This window comes from Hylobates moloch, unplaced genomic scaffold, assembly GCF_009828535.3.
Source record: "Hylobates moloch isolate HMO894 unplaced genomic scaffold, HMol_V3 SCAFFOLD_21, whole genome shotgun sequence".
Classification (NCBI taxonomy): domain Eukaryota; kingdom Metazoa; phylum Chordata; class Mammalia; order Primates; family Hylobatidae; genus Hylobates; species Hylobates moloch.
The window spans coordinates 31166085-31193099 of NW_026652296.1; the positions used below are offsets into that span (position 1 = coordinate 31166085).

The window sequence follows — 27015 nt, forward strand, 5'->3', positions numbered from 1 at the left end:
GAAAGTTCCTAGGAGATACCCTTTGAATTCCCAAGGCTTGCTAATTTGCTACTCTGATTGGCTCTACCATTTGGGAGAGCTATTACCCTGATGGCTTTCTTGTACTCTGCTTTCTTCAGCTTTGTGTTGCCTTTTGGGAGTGTTACCAAGACTCTCCATCCTAAAGTGGGGATCATGTCTCAATATCAATAATGGCATCCACCTTTCTTCAGGAGCACAGAGATGACGTTACATTGATAACAACATCTTTAAAACAGATTCATTTGACACACTTATTAATGTCATATAATCCAACACCTTTAAGTTTCTGTTAAATGCTAGTGGCAACATATTCTTTTACACATGATTGAAAGCAATACTCTTGTTAGTGCCTTCAAACAAATGGACAAACAAAAATACCTCTTCTCTATAAAAATTTTGTCAACTTCTTTCATTCCTGTTGGAGTCTCTTCACCACTCATGTTGGCCATGAATTTCCCCAGGGCTTCTGATGCGAAAACAATGCCCCTCTTGGCCTCATGCTATATGCTATTAAAACAATAAATGACTGGTTACCTACTGGGATCTCCTGGTCTGGAGTACAGATCTACCAGGCATACTTTCCTGTTGCAATCGTTAACCATAAATTGTCCCACATCCAGGCTTTGCTCACCTGATATGAAGTGCATTGGAAACTAAGCTTCCACTAGAACACAAAATTAAAATCACTGCCAGGTGCAGCTGCACACCATTCTGTTGACAGTTGGCATTATTACTACTAGGTTTGTTAATGCAACAATGCTCAACCAAATACTAGCAAACTGAATTGAATAGCATAGTAGAAGGATGATACACCATGAGCAGATAATAGTTATTCCTGAAATCCAAGGACGTTTCAGTAAACAAATGACAACAATGTAATATACCATATTTATGGAATAAAGGGAAAAACATGTGATTATCCATTTGATGCAGAAACTCATTTGACAGATGTGGCTATCTTTCTATGACAAAAATAATCAATAAAAGGAATATATGAAAACATTCAAAATTATAAAAGTCATATACTCATACTTTCTTGTTTTTTTGCACTATCTAATTTACTATTCACTGTCTAATTTACTATTTTAATTATCTCCTTATCATGGGTATTGGTTACTGTCATTCTCCAGTGGATATAAGGAACAAAAGGGAAACTACTTTTTCTATTTTATTCACCAGTGCACCCAACATTTCTATGTCAGGTCCTGGAACATAGTAGATATCCAATAAATACGTGTATAATGTGTGAATTGCTCAGTGGGATACTTTCTTAAGAGACTGAAATCTTTCTGTTGAATTTGAAGAAAATAAATTTCCCATGTAGATGAGTTGGTGAAGAAAAAATCAATTTGCAATCAAACAGAAAGCAGAAGAGCCCAGGAGAAGAAAACTACACATCCTCTTCCTCATACCACACCCCTGCACACACTCACACTAGCAGCAGCTGCACAAATCTCATGAAATAGAATCAGGGCCAGAAGTATTTGGGAAGAGTAACGGTGAAACCTGTGATCTCTAGATTAAGAGTGCCTGAGCTCAAATCATAGCTCTACATTAAGAGTGCCTGAGCTCAAATCATAGCTATACCAGTTACCAATGAGTGACCTTGGAATGCTTTGTGCTTCTATTTCCTTATCTATGTGTGTGTGTGGTGGGGGGCAGGGGGTGATAACAATCTCTATCTTGGATATAATGATTATCCAAAGTAAGAGCTGTAAGATGTTTCCAACAGTATCTGTCACATGGAGGGTGTTCAAAAATTGTAAAGTTGGCCAGGCACAGTGGCCCAAGCCTGTAATTCCAGTACTTTGGAAGGCTGAGGTGGGCAGATACCTGAGGTCAGGAGTTTCAGACCAGCCTGGCCAACATGGCAAAACCCCGTCTCTACTAAAAAAAATAAAAAATATAGCTGAGGGTGGTGGCACACCTCTGTGGTCTCAGCTATTCAGGAGGCAGAAACATGGCAATTGCTTGAACCAAGGAGGCAGAGTTTGCAGTGAGCTGAGATCACAACACTGCACTCCAGCCTGGGTGACAGAGTGAGACCTTGACTCAAAATAAATAAATAAAATAATGTTTTTACTCAGCAGATTTCCTGAAGCTTGGAGGCTTCAATGGACATTAGATGATGAGGATATAGATATGACTATGGATATGGATATAACTATAGATATAGTTACTATATAGATATAGATGCTATAGGCAGAAGTTTCTGAAACTTTATCCACTTCTTTCTTCCTCACATCTACCCTTCATGAAAGTGGGAACACTAACACGGCAATGCACGGAAGTTCTATTTTGTGGGACTATGCATTTTACCAAGAAGTTTGTTTGTCTATTGCTTACCTTAACAGATTGGGGGACTTTGAGGGGTAAGATCAGAGAAGTAAAAAAGAAGAGAGAGTGTGGGCAACAGGGAAAACCAAACATCTCTTTAATGTGCATTTCATATAGACTAAAAAATGGTTAGAAGGGAATAATAAAAGTCTTTAAAAAATTCTGTGTGTGTTTCACATAGTCAAGTGAGATTTATCCCAGGAACGTAGGGATGGTTCGACATTCAGCAATCTCTCCATGTGATACACTACATAAACAGAATGAGCGACAAAAACCATATGACCATTTCAACACAGGCCCCAAAAATGCATATGACAAAATTCAACATTTTTAAATGATAAAAACTGTCAATGAATTATGTATAGGATGATTGTTCCTCAACATAATAAATGCCATATGGGACAACTCCATAAAAATGAACTCACATATTTACACTTAATTGACCTTTGATAAAAGTTTCAAGGACACACAATAGGGAAAACTCAATCTCTTCAAAAATGTTACTGAGTAAACTGGATATCTATGTATAGAGAAATAAAATTGGACCTTCATCTCATACCACATACAAAAATCAACTCAAAATGGACTAAAGACTTAAATGTAAGATCTGAAACTGTAAAGTACTAGAAGAAAAGTTCTGTAACATTGGCCTAGGCAATCAGTTTCTAGATATGAGCCCAAAAGCACACACAACACAACAAAAGCAAAAAGAGACAAATTGAATTACAACAAACTAAAAAGCTTCTACATGTGCGTTTCTTGTGGATATAGAAATGAATGTGTGATTACATACATAGCCAAGAAAACATTCAACAGAGTGAAGAGACAACATACAGAATGGGAAAATATATTTGCAAATTATACATTTGATGAGGAGTCAATACACAAAACGTATACAGAACTCAAGCAACTCAATTATAAGACAACAACTCAATTAATGTATGGGCCAAAGATCTGAATAGACATTTCTCAAAAGAAGACATTAAAATGGCCAGCAAGCATATAAAAAATACCCAATCTTACTATTCATCAGAGAAATGCAAATTAAATCCACAGTGAGGTATCATCTCACACCTGTTAGAATGGTTACTATCAAAATGAGGAAATTTAACTAGCATTGGAGAGTATGTGGAGAAAAGAGAATCCATCCCACTGTTGGTGAGAATGTAAATTAGTACAGCCATTATTGAAAACACTATGGAGTTTCCTCCAAAAATTAAAAATAGAACTATCATTAGATCCAGCAATCTCACTTCTGGGTGTATATCCAAAGGAGGTAACATCAGCATGTCACAGTGATATCTGCACCCATGTCCATTGCAGCATTATTTACAGGAGCAAAGATGGAATCCACCTAAGTGTCTATCAACAGATGAATGGAGAAAGAAAATGTGGTATATATACACAATGAAATTCTAATCAGCCTTACAAAAGAAGGAAATTCTGTCATTTCCAACCTGGAGGATATTATGCTAAGTGAAATAAGCCAGGCACAGAAAGACAAATACCACATGGTCTCACTCATACACTGAATCTAAAAAAGTTGAACTCATACAAGTAGAGAGTAGAGTCTATAATCACAGCACTTTGAGAGGCTGAGGCAGGTGGATCACCTGAGGTCAGGAGTTTGAGACCAGCCTGGCCAACATGGTGAAACCCTGTCGCTACTAAAAATACAAAAAATTAGCCGGGCATGGTGGCAGGCGTCTGTAATCCCAGCTACTCGGGAGGCTGAAGCAGGAGAATTGCTTGAACCCGGGAAGCGGAGATTGCAGTGAGCCGAGATCTCACCATTGCACTCCAGCCTGGACAACAAGGGTAAAACTCCGTCTCAAAAAAAAAAAAAAGAAAAAAGAAGAAGTAGAGAGTAGAGTGGTGGTTACCAGGGGCAGGGGAGGGGGTGTAGTTGGGAGATACTGGTCAAAGGATACAACATTTTAGTTTAGATAAGAGAAATAAGTTTAAGAGATGTATTGAACAATATGGTTTCCAGAGTGAATAACATGAATCGTATTGTCGAAAATTGCTAAGAGAGCAGAGTTTATAAGTTCTCACCACAAAAAGTGATATATATGTAAGGTAATGCATAGGTTAATTAGCTCAAATTAGTCATGTACACATATTTTATAATATGTTGTACATGATAAGTATATATGCTTTTTTTAATAAAAATAAAATACATTTCTTTTCTGAAAAATTTCACTGCAAAAAAAAGATAACGATAAAAGTGAAATCTTATGTACATGTATGTACACTTATAGTCACTTATACACACGTATGTATATATGTATACATATATATACACATGCATTCACAAATATATATAAAAGTTTGTTCTGTCATTATACTATATAAAGATGTTTTGTGAATTAAATAAAATTAGGAAACCTGTTAAAATCTCAGTAAAGTATTTGGCACATAGAAGTCATCCAACACATTTGTAACAAATGTTGGGAGTGTATACACCAGAGTTTTAACTCTGAGTGTCTCTTCTCTGACTGGTGTGATGGGTGATGATTATTCCTATGTTTACTTCCCTGCATGTGCTAATATTTCTACAAGTAGCATAACACGGCTAAAAGAATGAACTCTGGAGCTGGTCGACCTGGACTTGAATCCCAGCTACTCCACTGACTGAGGTAGGGGACAATGGACAAGTTCCTCCCTCTGCCTGACTCCCTGTTTGCAAATAGGAGTTAATAAGTGTAGCTTTCAAATAGGGATGTTGTGAGGATTAGTAAAGTTAAAATACACAAAATACTAAGAACTGTGTCTACCTTGTAGGAAGAGCTCAATTGCTGAACTCCTACCACTGTCATTTGGGTAAAGTGTATATGTAAGAAAAATAATTTGAAAAGTGAGAACCTTGTCCTCTAGGACCTGTGAGGTGACTCACAGCAGGGGCCAGTGGGGAGCAGGGAGGCTGCTGTGCCCAGCCCTGTGATTCTGGGGTCAGCTCCCTGACCTGAGTGGAGCGTGAGGACAGACAGCCTGTCTGTGAGCTGTGAGCAGGGCTCTCCCAGGCTGCACCAGGAAAGGTCCTCCAATTCTGACTGTCCTGGGGAAGGGAAAATAAATTCTCCATGGTAAAGTTGAAAGAACCAAGGTAGATTGTGGTACTTGTTATGGGCTGAATGTGTCCCCCAAAATGCATGTGTTGAAGCCCCAGTCCCCAGAACCTCAGAATTTGACTGTATTTGGAAACAAGGTCTTTAAGAAGCAATTTAGTTACATGAGGTCATGGGGGGGGGGTCTTAATCTGATATGACTGGCGATCTCAGAAGAAGAGGAGATGAGGACACAGACACACACTGAGGGAAGACCACGTAATAAGACACAGAGCAGAGACGGCCATCTACGAGCCAGTAAGAAAGACCTCAGTACAGACTAACTCTGCCGACACCTTGATCTTGCATTCAGCCTCCAAAAGTGCAAGGAAGTAAATGTCTGTAATTTTAGCTGCCCAGTCTATAGTACTTTGTTATGCAAGTCCTAGGAAAGGATTACAGGGCCCAGAAAGCAGCAAATTCCTTCTTAAAGAGGAAGAGGGCACAAAAAAATGGGTGGTAACACTGAGATTACAGAGGAGTGGGAAGCAGGGGGAACAGAGGGCAAAGTATGCAGCATCCTGAAGAAGGACAGTGGCTGAACATCCCTGGGAAACACTGCTCCCCTGCCCAACTCAGGCACTGTTTCAGACTTCACATTCTCAGGGTGCTGAACAGAGGGCTGGGCCTGGAGCCACACACCCTGTCAGGCTGTCTCTCAGCTCACTCTGTGGCCTTGGGTAGATGGCTTTGCCTCCTGGAGCCTCAAGGCTCCAGGCTCAAGGCTCCTGCTGCTCAGTTTGGGGCAGCAGAAGGGTTCACAAAACCTACTGCTCAATATTTGACTGGAACCAGGTCTGCTTCAGGTAAGGATTTAAATAATGATTCTTCTGTGTTTGACAAATGAAATATTATTTTTAAAATGTAACTAATTATGGTGCTGGTTGAAGGATCACCTGATTCCATTCCTTGGTAGCCAGCTGCAGATCCACAGAGAAAGTGCTCAGCTCCCTGATCTTCTCCTCTCAGACAATGCCCAGTCCTTGGCCTACCTTGGGAGCACTTGTGTTTGTCTGGAATCCCTGAAAGCCCAGGGGCAGGCCATGGCCCTGCAAGCAGAGAGAAAGGGTTCTAGCCCAAGGCAGTGCTCACCTGTGCATCCCAGCAGCAGAATCAGCAGCAGGAAAGGACCAGGAGGGTGGGGCCAGGAGGCTGGGATGGGTATCCTGGAGACGTCAGGAGCCTGCTCTGTCCAAATGTCTGTGCTGGGGAGATCTCAAACTTCTCTGAGGAGAGAAGACAAGCACTGCCTCCCTTGATTCAAGAGGAAGTGGCAGTGATAGAATACAACAGTGAAATAGAAATCAGGCACAGTAGGCAGTTACAACGCAAACAGTTACTCATGCTCCATTCTCAGGAGAATCAGACAGGCTTAGCAGAAATAGTGCTTCCTGCACACCTTGACCATATGTTCTCTCCACATGGCCCCTAACACCATCTTCAGGTCTTCTTGGTGATTCACCATTTGGGACTATTAGTCCAAGAAGGACCTGTGATTAGGAACTGTTTTCTAAACTTTCCATCTCAAGATGCTAGGATGTTGCTGGCTTGTTGTCTTCTTCTGCACCAAGCCTCAATCAAGTGCTACTCAGTTCGGGGCAGGAGGAGGGTTCACAAAACCTACTGCTCAATATTTGAGAGGAACCAGGTGTGCTTCTGAAATTGTTCCCTATTCCAAACTTTTATCAATATAACTGGCAAAATTTAGCCCCAATTCAGTCTAATCTGGGATCTTAGCAGCACTTTCATGTGCCTGCATCCAGCAGAAGGAATCATCTCCTGACTTCCTCCAGGAGAGGAAGTGGGTTTAGGTTAATAAGGATATGCTTTGTGGGCTGAGGTGGGAATTACGGGTTATGGGTTATGGAGAGGGGATAGGGTTATGATGGGGGGAGAATATGGTATGCAATTTCCTGGGGCAGTCACATCAATAGTCTTTGTTTTGCACATGGAGCACCTATTCCATCCACCACTGTGTTCAGATTGGAGGTGAGGAGAGAGGAAGAATAAATACTCCAACCAAGAGGGTGTGTTGAGGATTTGAGGAAGTCACTGGGCCCTCCTAGGCTCAACTTTGCTCTCCAAATTGCAAATAATAAGTCTTTCACTGTTGTGTTTTTGTGGATGTTAAAGGAGATAATGACTGTACCATACCTGAAACCCAGTAGGTCATTATTGATACCATGGTGCCAGGTGAAGAGAAGGAACTCAAAATTTTTTCAATGGATCCCTACTGCAGGCTGAGTTTCCCACCAGTGGCTTTCTCTGAGATTTCCAGGCCCCTGAGACCCAGCTTATATGGTGTACTTGAAATATTCCTGCCACTCTGAGATCAGTTGCTCCCTCTGGATTCTCTGCTCCCTGCTTCTTGTCAATGCATAAATGAATTCCTCTCTCACAATATCCAGCTGTGTGACTTCAAACAAAACACCTAAGTTCTCTGAGCCTCAGCTTGATTATATGTAAATAGAGGTTATAACATGTACCTTGTAAAGATATGGTAGGAATAATATAAACCACACTGAATGCTCAACTCATAATTAATTATAACTAAAAAATGGGATATGGTAGGAATAATATAAACCATACCGAATGCTCAACTCATAATTAATTATAACTAAAAAATGGTGGCTATATTAATATTTTGTGTACAGCAAGCATTCACTGCTTCCCTGTCACACTTGTGCTTTAGCAAAATTACCCTGTTAGGAGAAATGGTTTCTCCTTCATCATCTACGACTAAGAAAGGCCTGCGTGGAACCCTCCCTGTCACATGCTGGGTTTGAAGTCCTTCATCTCTCAGAAGTAATTGTCAAATGAAATTATAAAAATTATCATATTTCCATCCAAATTTCTTTTTCTATGTGGCAGATGTGCAGAGAGTGAAATCTTCACCTCCTGCTCCATACCCACAGAAATGAATATAAAAAATGATAAAATTATCTTAATCAATGTCTACACTTTAAAACAAGAAAGTAGTCTCTGTATATCATGAAGGAATAGTAGCAGCTATTATTTTTTGCAGATGTCCTGGACACCAGACATGGTATCCAGCATTTTATGTCAGTTACCTCATTAATTCAACACTCTGACCCTGAGGTAAGTGCTACCATTAACCTTCATTTAAAGGTGAGAAAATCTGCAGCACACAGAGAGTTGCAAGTTTGCTCAAGATCACTCAGCTTTTAGATTGAGACATAGGCTGCCACACTCCACAGCCTTCACTTTTAATGTTTGCACTATGACCACCTCTCATAAGAAAGGAGGGACATCCCTCTAGAAGTAAGCAGTGAAGAAGCCATAGACTCAGTTAGGAGCAGTCCCCACAGTGAGGTTGGGGCAGGTGCCATGCTTCACAAGGCCCTAACAACCCATGATCACGTGGGGCATTATTCCTGCAAAGACGGCAGTGCAAGCAGAAATCACTAAAGATTTAGGGAACAGCAGCACCACAAGAGATAGCTAACCAATCTAAGAACAACAATAACTTAAAAACAATAGAACAGTAATAAAAAGAACTTCACACCTGAGAACATGTTAAAAATTAAATATGAGAAGTTGTTCAAGATTAGAATATTTAATAACCTATAAACATAGCAAAAAAAGCAAATCCATAGAACAAAACCAACCACATATAAAACAAGCATAGGCAGACATGAAGTACAACAGGTATCTTGGCAATGTAACAAAGCAGAGGAGTTTTAAAATATATATAGGTTTTTAAAAATAATTAGGTTGACGTATTAGTTTGTTCTTGCATTGCTATACAGAAGTACCTGAGACTGGGTGATCTATAAAGAGCAGGGGTTTAACCGGCTCGCTGTTCCACAGGCTCTGCAGGAAGCATGATGCTTGTACCTTCTCGGCTTCAGAGGAAGTCTCAGGAAACTTACAAACATGGCAGAAGGCGAAGGGGAAGTAGGCTCATCTTACATGGTCAAAGCAGGAGGGATAGGGAGAGTAGGGAGGTACCACACACTTTTAAACAAACAGATCTCATGAGAACTTGCTTACTATCATGAGAACAGCACCAAGAGGGAAATCCACACCCAAGATCCAATCAGCTCCCACCAGGCCCACCTCCAACATTGGAGATTACAATTCGACATGAGATTTGGTGGGGATACAGATCCAAACCCTATCAGCTGAGTAAGCTGACTATAGATAAATGAGTAGTAAGTAGTGAGCTGGGTCATCACGTAGGGGCCTTCTCCTAGGACCCAGCACAAAGAGACACACCCAAACAAAGTAATGTAAACAGATATAAATATAGCAATAACAGAGAAATACCATAACATACTTTGCAAAATTTTGTGCTAGAAATATTAATATCTTAAGAAGTATAATTTAAGGCAAAAAGCACAAATGGTTGAAAGAGGAATATTTCCTTTTATGAAAGTAACAACTACCCGGAAGATATGAGTCACAAAATATTATACCTCCAAAACTATAATTTGGAATATATGACTCAAATATTGATAGAATAGTTTCAATAATTTGGCAGAATCTGTACTTGGAGCAGCAAAGTGACCTCCTGTGAACTCCAATCCTTCAATAAAGATCTATTAGATGCATAGTGCTTATGTAAGTGAAAAAATTTTGTGGAAATCACGTGGAGAATTGAGTTTCAAATTTAAGTTGACTTCGTGCAGTACAGATACAGCCTGAATGCTTGAGAGAGGCAGGAGCCTGGGAAACCACAAGCTAAAATTCTCCTTCTGGGAAATTTAGCCCTGCACTCATGACACAAGGTGCCGATAATGAGATATGGCTGTGGGACAAGTGAGGAGTCAGTGGATGTTTGAGAAGAGCACAGTTTAAGCTTGTGGGCTTAGGAATCAGAACTTCTAGGTTTGAATTTAGTTCTACCAGTCCTAGCTGTGTGACCTAGGGGAACTTGTTTGACATCCCTGTTTCTTCAGTTCCCTAAAATGTAAATAATAATCATATCAACTTCATAGGTTTGTTAAGGCCGTAAAATGGATTAATATATGCAAATTACTTAATAACAGCTGACTGTGTTCCAAAACTTAGATATGATTCTTATTAATTGGTGTTTTGGTAATACTAATAGTTTTAAAAAAACAGACTCTCTGCCCTCAAGGATTTGTGATGCAGTGCAACAACCCTGGCCAATGGCTGGGGGATGTGCAGGTACCACCACATAATGAGTGTGGGTCATGTGTCCAGCCTTATAATCACAAAGTCATTACTAGCGCCGGGATCATGGTGTAGGCTTGGCCGCAGGGGGAATCACTATGACTAGGGCAAGGCACATCCCAGTAAGTGTCTACACAGACGTTTATGGAAAAGGAGCTCCAAGTCTTGTCTCATGCAGGGATGGGAGAGAAGAAAGTGCTCCCAGAGAATGTGACACCAGCAAAAATCTTCACATGAAAGGAACTTTTGCAGAGATTTCACCACTTTGAAAGTACAAAGGGGAACAGTTGGCAAGGTGGTCGAATAAGAACAGCGCCAGTCTGCAGCTCCCAGTGAGACCAACACAGAAGGTGGGTGATTTCTGCATTTCCAACTGAGGTACCCAGCTCATCTCACTGGGATGGGTTAGACAGTGGGTGTGGCCCACGGAGGGTGAGCAGAAGCAGGGTGGGGTGTCGCCTCACCTGGGAAGTACAAGGGGTTGGGGAACTCCCTCCCCTAGTCGAGGGAAGCCGTGAGGGACTATGCTGTGAGGGACAGTGCTATCTGGTCCAGATACTATGCTTTTCCCATGGTTTTCGCAACCTGAAGACCAGGAGATTCCCTTGGGTGCCTAGACCACCAGGGTGCTGGGTTTCAAGTACAAAACTGGGCGGCCACTTGGGCAGACACAGAGCTAGCTCCAGGAATTTTTTTTTTGTACCCCAGTGGTGCCTGGAATGCCAGTGAGACTGGAAAGGGGGCTGAAGTCAGGGAGCCAAGTGGTCTAGCTCAGTGGATCCCACCCCCATGGAGCCCAGCAAGCAAAGATCCACTGGCTTGAAATTCTTGCTGCCAGCACAGCAGTCTAAGGCTGACCTAGGATGCTCAAGCTTGGTTGGGGGAGGGGCATCCGCCATTACTGAGGCTTGAACAGGTGGCCCCCGGGAAGTTCGAACTGGGCAGAACCCACCACGGTGCAGCAAAGCCACTGTAGCCAGACTGCCTCTCTAGATTCCTCCTCTCTGGGCAGGGCATCTCTGAAAGAAAGGCAGCAGCCTCAGTCAGGGACTTATAGATAAAACTCACATCTCCCTGGGAGAGAGTACCTGAAGGAAGGTGTGGCTGTGGTCGCAGCTTTAGGAGACTCAAACTTTTCTGCCTGCCAACTCTGAAGAGACAAGTGGATCTCCCAGCACAGCACTGCTCTGCTAAGGGGCTGACTGCCTCCTGAAGTGGGTCCCTGACCCCCATGCCTCCTGACTGGGAGATACCTCAGAAATAACACCACGCATGTACAACCATCTGATCTTTGACAAACCTGACAAAAACAAGCAATGGGAAAAGGATTCCCTATTTAATAAATGGTGTCGTGAAAACTGGCTAGCTATGTACGAAAAACTGAACCTGGACCCCTTCCTTACACCTTATACAAAAATTAACTCAGGATGGATTAAAGACTTAAACATAAGATCTAAAACCATAAAAACCCTAGAAGAAAACCTAGACAATACCATTCAGGACATAGGCATGGGCAAAGACTTCATAACTAAAACACCAAAGCAATTGCAACAAAAGCCAAATTGACAAATGGAATCTAATTAAACTAAAGAGCTTCTGCACAGCAAAAGAAACTATCATCAGAGTGAACAGGTAACCTACAGAATAGGAGAAAATTTTTGCAATCTATCCATGTGACAAAGGGCTAATATCCAGAATCTACAAGGAACTTAAACAAATTTACAAGAAACAAACAAACAACCCCATCAAAAAGTGGGCAAAGGATATGAACAGACACTTCTCAAAAGAAGATATTTATGCAGCCAACAAACATATGAAAAAAAGCTCATCACTGGTCATTAGAGAAATGCAAATGAAAACCACAATGAGATACCATCTCCCGTCAGTTAGAATGGCGATCATTAAAAAGTCAGGAAACAACAGATGCTGGAGAGGATGTGGAGAAATAGAAATGCTTTTACACTGTTGGTGGGAACGTAAATTAGTTCAACCATTGTGGAAGATAGTGTGGTGATTCCTCAAGGATCTAGAACAAGAAATACCATTTGACCCAGCAATCCCATTACTGGGTATATACCCAGAGGATTATAAATCATGCTACTATAAAGACACATACACGTATGTATATTGCAGCACTATTCGCAGTAACAAAAACTTGGAACCAACCCAAATGCCCATCAATGATAGACTGGATAAAGAAAATGTGGCACATATACACAATTGAATACTATGCAGCCATAAGAAAGAATGAGTTCATGTCCTTTGCAGGGACATGAATGACGCAGGAAACCATCATTCTCAGCGAACTAACACAGGAACAGAAAACCAAACACCACATGTTCTCATTTATAAGTGAGAGTTGAACAATGAGAACACATGTACACAGGAGGGGAACATCATACACCAGGGCCTGTTAGGGGGTGGGGGGCAAGGGGAGGGATAGCATTAGGAGAAATACCTAATGTAGATGACGGGTTGATGGGTGCAGCAAACCACCATGGCACATGTATGCCTATGTAACAAACCTGCACATTCTGCACATGTATCCCAGAACTTAAAGTATAATTTAAAAAACAAACAAACAAACAAACAAAGTGCAAAGGATAAGATGTTGGAAACAAATTCAAAATTAGGAAGATGATGAAACACCAAGGTAGAAACAATGCTTGCTCCATATCAGAAATGCACAAGAAGGTGGCAAGCACTGATCCAGCTAATCTTGATACATTTTTACAAATCAATAAAACACTTGAACTCTCAATGTTTCTAATGCTTTGAATCACAGTGCACTAATAAATATTTATTTCATTATATTTTTATTGCCTCCTACATTTGTAATTTTGTTTCTAATATTTTGACAAAAAATTGTAAAAGTCATAGAATGATCATTGTTTTTCCAATTGGATATGGAGATTGCTTTCCTAGGTTTCAGGTTGCATAGTCATTTTTACAATCCTGCATTGCTGTGAAAAGTGAGAACTGCCTGTATTCAGAGTAATACAGATGGTAATATGTGCTAAGGAAAAATTCATCATGTTAAGATAAATTAGAGTATCAGGGTAGGGAGGGAAATTGATATTTTATACAGGGTAGTTTACATTAGTAGACATTAGGCAGAAAGAGTTGAAGGAGGGGTGAAGGGAACCATGTAGCTGTGTTGGAGAAGAAGCAGAGGCGTACACAACTAGACTTTTCCAAAGAATCACTGTGGCTGAAAACTGAAAGCCAGTAGAGGCAATAGGAATGCTACCAGAAGAGATGATGCTGGCTGCGACAGGGAGGGGTGGCGGAGGTGAGAAATGTGCGAATTAGGCATGTAACTCAGTGCTGTGCTGGAGCAGCTGAGAGCCAATTGTTAAATTTCAGGAATTTTGCATTCTGGTTGTTTAACTGTTGATGGCTTGAAACTGTCTATGTTGGGAAATACCACACTACAGAGATTGGAAGCACTACAAATCAGCTTTTTGTTTTTCCCTTTCAAAAAGTCCATTGTTAAACATTTACTGTCTCATATAAGTGGACATAAGCATTTCAAAGGCAGAACTGAATGCGGAGTATAAAAAAAAGAGAGTGAGAAATCAAGGAGGACTCCAGGATGCTGGACTGTGGCAGCATTTCTACCACGAGCAGCAGGGCTGGGAAGGCTGCAGGATGCTAGGGGAACTAGTGTCCCATCACAGAGAAAGCAGGGAGAGCGTCTTTCTTTCTTGGTGTGAGACAAAGAGGAAGGAGAATCATTTTTTTCTTTAAATTGGGATGCGGGTTCATTTGTATTCAGGAGGCAATAGTGAACCTCAACAAGGCTGGAGAGTTGGAGTAGGAAGGAATCCAGAAGGCAGAATAACTCTCGAGAGGCTAGAGAGAGTCTGTGGTTTATGGCCAGTCCCAAGGCGATGGATGCGAGGAGTCCTGATGTGTTTAGATTTGGCGTGTTTCTCATATTCCAGGGAGGTGTCATGAGTCACTCCCCAGAGATCCATCCCATGGCCCCTGCTCAGGACCATCAATGAAGACCCTGCTCTGGAGCATCAAGGACTCTGCAAAGAGCAACAGGAGCCTGTGGGCAGGCAGATGACCTGGGAGGATAGGCATTTGGAGCTGAGTCTGGGGAAGCTTCTCGCTAGCTCCTTCTCTCAGGCTGAGCCCTTCAAGGAAGGAAGGAGGCAGCACAGACTGAGGGTCCCACATGGCAGGGGAGGAGAAAGGGACCTCTTCTCTTAGGCGAGGGACATTCTGAGATGGCCCAGCTCTGCTTGAAGCCTTTAGTGACTGTCTGAAGCAGTCCCTGAATCACACAAGGGTTTCCTGAACAACCCACAAACATCCTGGATAGACCCATAAAGCTCTTGGCATCTCCTTTCACCAGGGCCATCAGATTAAACAGTGAATCTGTGTCCTTCAGGAATGTTCCCAGTGTGATGATTCTGAAGATTAAACAAAGAAAAACCCAATTTACTCCCTCAGTGCTCTGGATGGATTTATCCTCATTAGAAGGGAACAGAATGTAAGCTTGGTGAAAGCAGAGCTTGTGCCTTTTTTTTTTTTTTTTTTTACAGCTATTTGCCAAGCAACCACGGTGGAGACTCACACACAGTAGGTTCTCGGTGAATGCTTGTTGTGCAAAGAAGAGACTCAGCCACCTGAGGGGAAAGTGCTCTGTGGACGCAGCAGACAAGGTCTAGCCCTGTGCCTGAGAAAGTCACTCAAACCGTCAGTTCCCTTATTTGTGGAAACATGACTGGGCCAGATTAGAAGAGGAAAAGGCTATGGTGCCAGGCAGACTAAGGTTTCAGACTTCCCCATCATTTACCAACCACGGAGCCTTGAGTGAATAGCATGACATCTCCAGGCCTCAATATATCTGATTTGTAGAAGAGGGTGGCATCAGATCATGAAAGTGAGCACCCACTGCCACCCTTGATTGTTGCTGACAGAGAGGACAGTGCTATTATTGACTTCTTGTCACACCTTAGGGGATGAACGAGGCCCACACTGTACTCACCATGCACAGACATCTGAGTCCCTGGTCCAGACTTAATCTCCACGATGGCAGGAATTGCTCTCCGCAGCTTCACACAGTAGTAGGTGCCAGCGTCTTCGAGGGTGATGTTACTGATGCGGATGGAATAGTCTGTGCTGTTTCTCTTTCTCTGGTCTGAAATAGTTGTTACCCGGGGAGAGTGGCATCCTTTTGGACTGTAGATCAATTTCTGGCCTGGACCAGCTCCTCTGAACCACTGGACGGGTCCCACAGGGAGCAGGGAGGTCACAGTGCAGTTCAGAGTGGCCATCTCTCCAGCTGCAACTGACACGAATGCCTCAGGCTGAATCACCTGCAGCTCCTCACCTGCCACTTCTAGAAAGTAACAGAGCAGTCATTTAGTCATCTTTACATGATCTTGAATGTTTCCTCAAGTGTTTATCAATGAACTTCAATGACTGGGTGCATACCAGGAGCAGGCCTGAGCTCAGCACACTGCGTGGATTATCTCATTTAACCCTCACAACAAGTCTGTAACTTGAGACTGTATTACAAGTGAGGACACTGAGACACAGACAGGTTCAGTTTCATGGAAGAGCATGGGGTTGCTAACCTGAGTGGAGCTCCTGAGCCCCCCTTGGAAGTGTCATGCTTTGTTAAATATTTGTGCCTCCGCTTTCTGGCCATATGGAATGTTGCACTTTCTTTTTTTTTTTTTGAGATGGAGTTTCACTCTTGTTGCCTAGGCTGGAGTACAATGTGGAGTACAGTGGCATGATCTCGGCTCACCACAACCTCCACCTCCCGGGTTCAGGAGATTCTCCTGCCTCAGCCTCCCGAGTAGCTGGGATTACAGACATGCGCCACCACGCCTGGCTAATTTTGTATTTTTATTAGAGACGGGGTTTCTCCATGTTGGTCAGGCTGGTCTCAAACTCTCGACCTCAGTTGATCTGCCCGCCTTGGCCTCCCAAAGTGCTGGGATTACAGGCATGAGCCACCACACCTGGCCACACTTTCTGAATCTTTGCATTGGGTGGAGCCATGTGACTGCTTTAGGCCACTGAGTTGTGAGCAGAAGTGATGAGTATAATTTGTGGGCTGTGCATTTAACTGCAAGAGCCTCTGTGGATTAACTTCTCTCTTCCACAGAGACCTACAAGGCTCTAATGAGGTCTGCTCCATCAGCCTGGATGCCTGAATGACCATGAATTCTCCACACACACTGAACATGCAGCTTAACTAACGACTACAACATTGTTTTAAGCCCCTGAGAATTTCTCACCCATAGCATAATTACATTACCTTAGTTTCCTAATGTTGATGTGACAAATTATCAGAACTTGCGTCTTAAAACAAAAGAAATGTATCATCTTATAGTTCTGGAGGTCAGAAGTCCAAAATCATGTTACTGGATAGAATCAAGGAGAAAAATCTTCAAACATACAAAGATAGAGGATGACATGTTGGTTACCAGGCGTGAAGTTGGGGAGGTAATGGGGAGATGCAGGCCAAAAGATACGAAATTGCAGATAGGTAGGATGAAGAAGTCCAGAGATCTAATGTGTAATATGAGGACTAGAGTTAGCAGCATTGCATTGACTTCAGTACTTTTGCTCAAAGAGTCTACCGTGGATGCCCTACACACACACACACACACACACACAGTACCTATGTGAGAGGATGGATATGTTCATTTGCTTGACTGTAATAAACATTACACTGTGTCTATGTATATGAAAGCACCATGTTTTACCCCTTAAATAAGAGGTGTCAGCACAGCTGTGTATATTCTAGAGGCTCTGTTCCTTGCTTTTTCGAATTCTAGAGGCTGCCAGATTCTTTTTCTCAGTTACATCTTCCCATCACTCCAAACTCTTGTTTCCATTGTCATATGTCCTACAAAGACCTTTGTCATATATTGAGCCCATCTTGACACTAGAACAAGATGTTAAATTACTGTCTTAAACATGCTCAAACAGCTAAAGAAAACAACGGACAAACAACTAAAGAAACATTGGAATATGATGCATTAATAAAATAAGAACAACAGCAAAGAGAAATTATAAAAATTAGTCAAACAGAAACTTAAGAGTTAAACAATACAATAATTGAAAAACCCACTAAAGGTGTTCTCCAACTGGTGTGAGCAGTCGGAAGAGAGTTCAGAAAACTGGAATATGGAATAATTGAAATTATTGTGACTGGAGAATAGAAAGAAAAAGGAATAAAGAAAAACAAGCAGAACCTGAGGACATTGTGGGACATTATCAAATGGATCAACATAAACATTGTTAGAGTTCTAGAAGAAGAAAAGAGGAAGAGAGAAAGGAACAGATTATTTGAACACATAATACCCCAAAACCTTTTGAAACTTGATAAAATACATGAATCCACAAATTTAAGATGCTGAAGAAACTCAAGTTTAACTCAAGGAAAAACTCAGAGACCCACACTAACACACATTATAATCCAGCTGTTGAAAACTAAAGTCAGGGAAAGAACCCTGAAAGCAGCAATAGAGAATGGATTCCTCACATACAAGAGTTCTTCAATGAGAAGATCAGCCGATTTCTTATCAGAAGCATTGGAAGCCGGAAGACAGAGGAGTGATATACTGAAAATGCTGAAAGAGGAAAAACCTATCAACTAAGAATCTTATACCTGGGAAAACTATCCTCTAAACATGAGGGAGAAATTAAGATATTCTCAGATGAATAAAAACTAAGAGTTCACTACCATTAAACCTTACCTACAAGAGTAGTTTCAGGTAGAAATAAAAGGATGCTACATGGCAACTCCAAGTTGTATAAGTAAAAATGTCCAGTCAGGCATGGTGGCTTATGCCTGTAATCCCAGCACTTTGGGAGGCCCAAGCGGGCTGATCACCTGAGGTCAGGAGATCAAGACCATCCTGGCCAACATGGTGAAACCCTGTCTCTACTAAAAATACAAAAGTTAGCTGGGCATGGTGGCGCATGCCTATAATCCCAGCTACTCAGGAGGCTGAGGCAGGAGAATAACTTGAACCAGGGAGTCAGAGGTTGCAGTAAGCCGAGATCTCGTAGCTTGAACCAGGGAGTTGGAGGTTGCAATGAGCTGAGATTGCACCACTGCACTCCAGTCTGGTGACAGAGTGAGACTCTGTCTAAAAAAAAAAAAAAGTACTGCTACATGTAAATTTATTTTAATTCATATTTTTCTGATGCTTCAACATTCCACAATCATGCTGTGAGTACCCTGCCCAGGTGACCAGGTGCACCAGTGTGATAAGGCTGGTCCCTGGCACAAGTTTCCTTTCTTGCCCTCCCATATTGTGACCTAGTCTCATAAAAAGAAAAAGGACACCAGTAAATCCCATCATGCTCTTTGCTTGTATACTCTACCCTGACTCCCAACAAAGGCACTTGCTGAGGAATTCTTTCTCTCTTGCTTCCCCATCTGCTTAATTGAACCTGCTTCCTAGGAGCTCTTCTCCTATGGCTTTCTACGTGGCACGCCTTACTTTCCTCTCTAGGACCAGTGAGTAAAATAAATCATATTCCATATGCCTTTCCAACTGAAATTTTCATGGCCATCTTAGAGTGATCCATAAAGACCCAATAGCCTGACTGTACCATTTTCAATACTAATGGCAATGAGAATGGGATCATTCTAAACTGGGCTGGAAAGTTCCCAGGAGATGCTCTTTAACTATTCATGGCTTACTAATTTGCTACTCTGATTGGCTCCACAACGTGAGAAGGCTTTTTACACTGATGGCTTTCTTTTGCTGTGCTATGTGCAGCTTTGTGTTACCTTTTGGAGTTCTGCCAAGACTCTCTATCCTGAAGTGAGGATCCTGTTTAAATATCAATAATGACATCTACATTTCTTCCAGAGCACGGGATAACATAACGTAACATTGATAACAACCTCTTCAAAGGAGATTCGTGTGATGTGCATATTAACATCACATTATCCGGCATCTCTAAGTTGTTTTGAGGTGCCAGTGGCAACATATTCTTCTTTTACAAAGTTTATTTACAAATTAAAATCAATAGGCACCCCTGTTAGTGCCTATAAACAAAGAAACAAAAATATCTCTTCTCTGTGGAGACTTTAGCAATTTCTTTCATGCTTTTTGGAGTTTCTAGACCATTCGTGATGGCCATACATCTCCCCAGGGCCTTTGATGCAAAAACAATGCCCCTCTCACCCTTGTGCTATATTCCATTAAAACAACAAATGCCTGGTTACCTACTGGGATCTCCTATCCTGGAGTCCAGATCTAGGAACAATATTCTCCTGTTGCAATCATGAACCATAGATTGTCCCACATGCAAGGCTCTGCTCATCTGAAACGGGGCCCATTGGAACCTAAACTTCCACTGAAAGGCAAAATTAAAATTTCTGTCAGGTGCAGCTGCACACCATTTTATGGACTGTTGGTCTTATAATTTGTTGATGCAGCAATTCTCAAACAGATACTAACAAACTGAATTTAACAGCATATTAGAAGGATTCTACACCATGAATAAGTGGAATTTATTCCTAGAATACAAAGATGTTTCAATATACAAATGATAATGTAATATATCATATTTATACAATGAAGAGAAAAAGACACGATTATCTCATTTGATGTAGAAAAGCATTTGACAAATTCAAACATCTTTTTATGAGAAAAATAATCAATAAAAAGAATATATGGACATTTCCACAACATGATAAAATCATATACTCATACTACACTATTTTATTTATCTATTTCTCATGTGTATGGGTTATTTTCACTTCTCCAGTAGAATATAAGCTCCAAAAGGTCAACCACTTTTGCTCATTTATTCACCAATGCATGCCATGTTCTATGTCAGGTCCTGGCACATAGTAGCTATCCAATATATAGGTGTATAAGGTGTGAATTACTCATTAGGACACTTCCCTGGGACACTGAAATCTATTTTAAGTGGATTGCATCTGTGACATTTGCTAGAAACTGAGTTTCCCATGTAGATGACTTGGTTTAAAAAACATCCATTTGCATACACAAAGAAAGCAGAAGAGCCCAGGAGGAGAAAACCACAAACCCTCTTCCCTACACCACACCCCCCCTCACTCTCAGGAGCAGTAGCTGCAGAAGTCTCACGGCATAGCATCAAGGCCACAAGTGTTTGACAAGAGCAACGGTGAAACCTGTGATCTCTGTAGTCAGAGTGCCTGAGTTCAAATCATAGCTGTATCAGTTACCAATGAGCATCCTCACAGCTCTTTGTGCTTCTGTTGTCTTATCTGTGAGTGGTGGGAGGAGGTTAAGGGGAATATCTATTTTGGGCATAATGACCATCTGAGGTAACAGCTATAAGGCATTTCCAACAGTGTCTAGCACATGGTGAGTATTCAAAAATTGTAAATTAGTACTTTTTAGGTTTTCTAAGTCATGGAGGCTTCAATCGACATTACATGATATGCATATGGATACAGCTATTGATATAACTATAGATATAAATAACATAGACAGAGCTCTCTGTTTTATCCCTTTCTTTCTTCCTTATCCCTACCCTTCATGAAAGAGGGAACTCTAAGACAGTAATGCACAGAAGTTCTGCTTTAAGATAAAACTCATTTTACCAAGAGAGAAGTTACTTATCTATTGCTTATCTTAACAGATTGGGAGAGTTTCAGTGGTAATATCAAATGGTAGAAAAGGGAAGAGAGTAGCTGGGCAACAGGGAAAACCAAACATCTCTTCAATGTGCATTTCATGTAGATTAAAAAATGAGTTGAAGAGAGTGTCTTTTTAAAATCCTGTGTGTTTCAGCATGATTAAGTGAGATTTTTCTCAGGAATACAAGGATGCTTCAATAAACATAAATCTATAAATGCAATACACTACATCAGCAGAATGAAGGACAAAAATCACAGGACCCTATCAACAGTGACAAAAAAAAGCATATGACAAAATTTAACATTTTTTAATTGTAAAAATGCTCTAAAAATTAGATGTAAAATGAATGCTCCTCAGTACAATGAAATCCACATAGGACAAATCCACAGCTAACATGATATCCAGTGAAGAAAAGTGAAAAGCTCTTTCTCTAAGATCAGGAACGAGACAAGGACATCCTGTCTCACTAATTCTATTCAACATAGTATCAGAAGTCCTATCCAAAATAATTATCAAGAGAAAGAAATGAAAGTCATACAAATCAGAAAGGAAGAATTTAAATTGTTGCTGTTTTCAGAAGACACTATCTTATATATAGAAAATCCTAAAATCTCTAAAAACAATTACAGCAAAAAAGCAAATAAAGTTGCAAAATAGAAAATTAACATGCAAAATCAGTGCATTTCTATACACTTATGACAAATTAGCATAAAAAGATTAATAGAATAATCTCATTTACCATTGCTTCAAAAAACTAAAATATCTAGGAGTAAATTTAATCAAGTAAGTGAAAGAACTGCCCACTGAAAACTATGAATCACTGATGAAAGAAATAGAAGACACATAATGAAAAGATATGTGTGTTTAGGGATTGGAGAATTAATACTGTTTAAATGTATAATACATATTTCCCAAAGAGATCTACAACTTCAGTTCAATCCTAAAAAAATTCCAATGGTATTTTCCACAGAAATTGACAAAACAATCTGAAATTAATATTAACTACAGAAAACTATGAATAGGTGAAGCCATCTTGAGCAAAAGAAGAAAGCCTGAGGCACCAGATTGCCTTATTTCAAAATCTGGTACAATGCTATAGCAATCAAAATAGCATGGCGTTGGCATAAGAGTAGACACATAGATCAATGGTACAGAATAGAGAGTCCAGAAACAAACTTACATATTTATGCTTAGTTGACTTTTGACAAAACTGTCACACATACAATGAGGAAAGACCAGTCTTCAAAAACTGGTGTTGGCAAAACTGGATGTCCACATGTAAAGGAATAAAATTGGACCTCCATCTTACATCACATAAAAAAAATCAACTAAAATGGATTAAATTCATAAATATAAGATCCAAAACTGTAAAAGTACTAGAAGAAAAGTGCCATGACATTGGTCTGGGCAGTTAATTTTGGGATATAAACCCAGAAGGACAGACAACAAAAGCAAAAATAGACACATGGGATTCCAACAAACTAAAAACTGTCTACACAGGCAAGAAAACAATCAACAGAGTGAAAAGACAACCTGTAGAATTGGAGAATATTTGCAAACCATACATCTGATAAAGAGTCAATATATAAAATATAGAAAGAAGTCAAACAACTCAATAGTGAGAAAACAACCCAAAATATAAAATATAGGCCAAATATCCGAACAGACATTTCTCAAAAGAAGACCTTCAAATGGCTGTAGGCATGTGAAAAGATATCCAACATCACTATTCTCCAGAGAAATGCAAATTAAAACCACAGTGAGATATCATCTCACACCAGTTAGAATGGCTGTTATAAAAACAGTGATATTTAACTGGTGTTGGAGAGGGTGTGCAGAGAAGGAAACTCTTGCATACTGTTGGTGAGAATGTAAATTACTTCAGCCATGATAGAAACAGTATGGAGATTCCTCAAAAATTAAAATAGAACTACTATGATCCAGCAATCTCACTACTGGGTATACAATCAATGGAAACGAAGTCAACATGTCACAGAAATATCTGCACTCCCATGTTCACTGCAGCACTATTTAGAATAGCTGAGATATGGGATCAATCTAAGTGCCCATCATCAACAGACAAATTGATAAGGAAAATACACAATGGAATTCTAATCAGCCTTACCAAAGAAGGAAATCCTGTACTTTTTGACAACATACATAAACTTGGGGGACTTTATGCTAAATGAAATAAGCCAGGTGCAGAAAGACAAATACCACATGATCTCACTCATATGCAGAATCTAAAAAAGTTGAACACAGAAATAGACAGTAGAATGGTGGTTACCAGGGGCTAGGGAGGAGGTGTGGCTGGGGAGAGGTTGGTCAAAGGATACAAAATTTCAGTTAGATAGGAGAAATATGTTTAAGGGATTATTTGTACAATATGGAGTCCATATTTAATAACATCCATTATACTAAGAGAGCAGATTTTATGAGTTCTCTCCGCAAAAAAATGATACGTATGTAAGATCATGCATATGTTAATTAGCTCAATCTAGTCATTTCAAAATGTATACATATTTCATAATATGTTGTACATATGTATAATTTTGACAAATAGAAAATAAAACTACATTTTTTTGTTAAAAATTTAATTTAAAATAGAAAGAGAAATAATAAAAAATAAAAACTGTGTGTGTATTCTTACACTCATATACACAAATGTGTATACACACACACACACGCATTCATAGATACATATAAAAGCGTGGCCTATCATGCTAATATACAAGGTTGTTTTGTACATCGAATAAAATTGTAACACTTTTTTTTTTGAGACAGTCTCACTGTCCCTCTGCCGCCCATGCTGGAGTGCAGTGACATGATCTTGGCTTACTGTAACCTCTGCCTCCTGGGTTCAAACAATTCTCGTGCCTCAGCCTCCCAAGAAGTTGAGATTATAGACATGCACCACCATGCACAGCTAATTTTTTTGTATTTTTAGTAGAGACAGGGTTTTTTCATGTTGGCCAGGCTGGTCTTGAACTCCTGACTTCAAGCAATCCATTTGCCTAGGCCTCCCAAAGTGCTGGGATTACAGGCATGAGCCACTGCACCTGACCTAAATTATAACACATTTTAAAAGCTCAGTAAAATATCTGGCACATGGAAAGCATCCAACACATTATTAACAAAAGGTTGGAGTGCATACAACAGGGTTTTAACTCTGGTTGTCTCTGACTGGTGTGATGGGTGGTGATTATTCCTCTGTTTTCCTCCCTGCACTTTCTAATTTTTCTGCAATTAACATAAACTGGCTTAAAGAAGGAACTCTGTAGCTGCTCCATTGACTGAGCTAGGAGACAATGAACAAGTTCCTCCCTCTGCTGAGAGGATTAGTCAAATTAATACAAAATGCTAAGAAATGTGTCTGTCTTATCAGAAGAGTTCAATTGGTGAACTCTTACGGTGGTAATTTCACCACAGTGTATGTGTAAGAAAAATACTTTTAAAAGTGGGACCCGGCCGGGCGCGGTGGCTCACGCTTGTAATCTCAGCACTTTGGGAGGCCGAGGCGGGCGGATCGCGAGGTCAGGAGATCGAGACCACGGTGAAACCCCGTCTCTACTAAAAATACAAAAAATTAGCCGGGCGCCTGTAGTCCCAGCTACTCGGAGAGGCTGAGGCAGGAGAATGGCGTGAACCCGGGAGGCGGAGCTTGCAGTGAGCCGAGATCGCGCCACTGCACTCCAGCCTGGGTGACAGAACGAGACTCCGTCTCAAAAAAAAAAAAAAAAAAAAAAAAAAAAAAAAAAAAAAAAAAAAAAAAGTGGGACCCCTGCCCTTTAGGATCTGTGAGGGGACATCACAGCAGGGCCCAGTGGGGAGCTGAGAAGGTGCTATGCCGAGACCTGTGACCATGGGGTCAGCTCCATGGATTGAGAAAGGGGTGAGGACAAGCAGCCTGTCTGGGAACTGGGAGCAGGACTCTCCAAGGCTGCACCAGGTAAGGCCCTCCAATCCTGCCTGTCTTGGGGAAGGGGAAATAAAATCTCCACAGAAAAGTCTAGAGAACCAGGGAATGTTATGGGGACCTGTTATGGGCTGAATGTGTCCCCCAAAATAAATGTGATGAAGTCCCAATCCCTAATAGCTCAAACTGTGACTGTATTTGAAGATAGGGTCTTTAGGAAGTAATTCAGTTAAATGAGGTCATTGCAGATAGGTCTTAACACAATATGACTGGTGTTTTCACAACAAGAGGAGGTGAGGATACAGACACACACAGAAGGAAGACCACGTGCTAAGACACAGGGAAGAGATGGCCTTTTACAGCCAAGGAGAGACCTCATTAGAAACTAACCTGGCCAGGTGCGGTGGTTCATGCCTGTAACCCCAGAATTTTGGGAGGCTGAGGTGGGCAGATCATTTGAGGTCAGGAGTTCAAAAGCAGCTTGACCTACATAGTGAAACCCTGTCTCTACTAAAATACAAAAATTAGCCAGGCGTAGTGGCAGGCACCTGTAATCCCAGCTACTCGGGAGGCTGAGGCAGGAGAATCGCTTGAACCCAGGAGGTGGAGGCTGCAGTGAGCCGAGATTGTGCCACTGCACTCCAGCCTGGGTGACAGAGTGAGACTCCCTCTCAAAACAAAAAAACAAACAAAAACCAAAAAACAAAAAAACTAACCCTACTGACACCTCGTCATTGAACTTCAGACTCCAGAACTGCAAGGAAGTATTAGCCTCCCAGTCTGTGGTACTTTGTTATGGAAGCGCTTGCTAACAAATATAGGACCCAGTAAGCAGAAGATGTGGAACTTCTTAAAAAGGAACTGGCCACAGAGAAATGGGTGGTAACACTCAGATCGCAGAGGAGGGAGGAATGAGGGGGACACAGAACAAAGGGAGGAGCACCCTTAGGGAGGATGGTGGATGGAGGACATCCCCAGGAAACACTGCACCCCTGCCCAACTCAAGCAGGCACCATTTCAGACTTCACATCTTCAGGATGGTGCACAAAGAGGGCTGGGCTTGGAGCCACACAGCCTTGTCAGGCTGTCTCTGAGCTTACTCTGTGGCCTTTGGCGGGTTGCTTTGCCTCGGAGCCTCAAGAGTTGCGAGGATGTAAATAATGATTCTTTTGAATGTGTTGTGTAAACTGAACTATTATAAAAATGTAAGTAATTGTTTTGGTGGTGGTTGAAGCATCATGTGGTTTGATGCCTCCAGTAGCCAGCTGCAGATCCACAGAGGAAGTATGCAACTCCCTGATCTTCTGCTCTTAGACAATGCCCAGTCCTTGACTTTCCTTGGCAGCGCTTGTGGTTGTCTGGAATCCCTGGAAGCCCAGGGGCAGGCTATGGCTCAGTGGTGAAGAATAAAGCATTCTAGCCCAAGGCAATGCTCACCTGTGAGTCCCAGCTGGAGAGTCAGCAGCAGGAAAGGACGAGGAGGGTGGGGCCAGGAGGCTAGGATGGGCATCCTGGAGACATCAGGAGCCTGCTCTGTTCAAACGTCTGTGCTGGGGAGATCTCAAGCTCTGCTCTAAGTAGATAAGACAAGCGCTGGCTCCCTCGATTCAAGAGGAAGTAGCTGTGATGAAGTGAGACAGTAACCTGCTTCTAGATTGTGACATAGAAACCAGGCACAGCAGGCAGGCTACAAAGCAGAGTTCTCATGCTTCATATTCAGGAGAATCAGACACACTTAGCAGAAATAATGCTTCCTGCACACCTTGGCCATGTTCTCTCTCCCCACATCGCCCCTATTTCCATCTCAGATATTTTTGGTGATTCCCCAGTTAGGGGTTTTAGGCCA

At 41.3% G+C, this 27015-nt stretch overlaps 1 pseudogene; it reads right to left on the reverse strand.

Moving 5' to 3' along the window:
• The window catches only part of LOC116460977 (signal-regulatory protein beta-1-like), a 40631-nt pseudogene extending 13952 nt beyond the window's left edge, over window positions 1–26679 (reverse strand).
• Window positions 26680–27015: the final 336 nt, after the last annotated feature.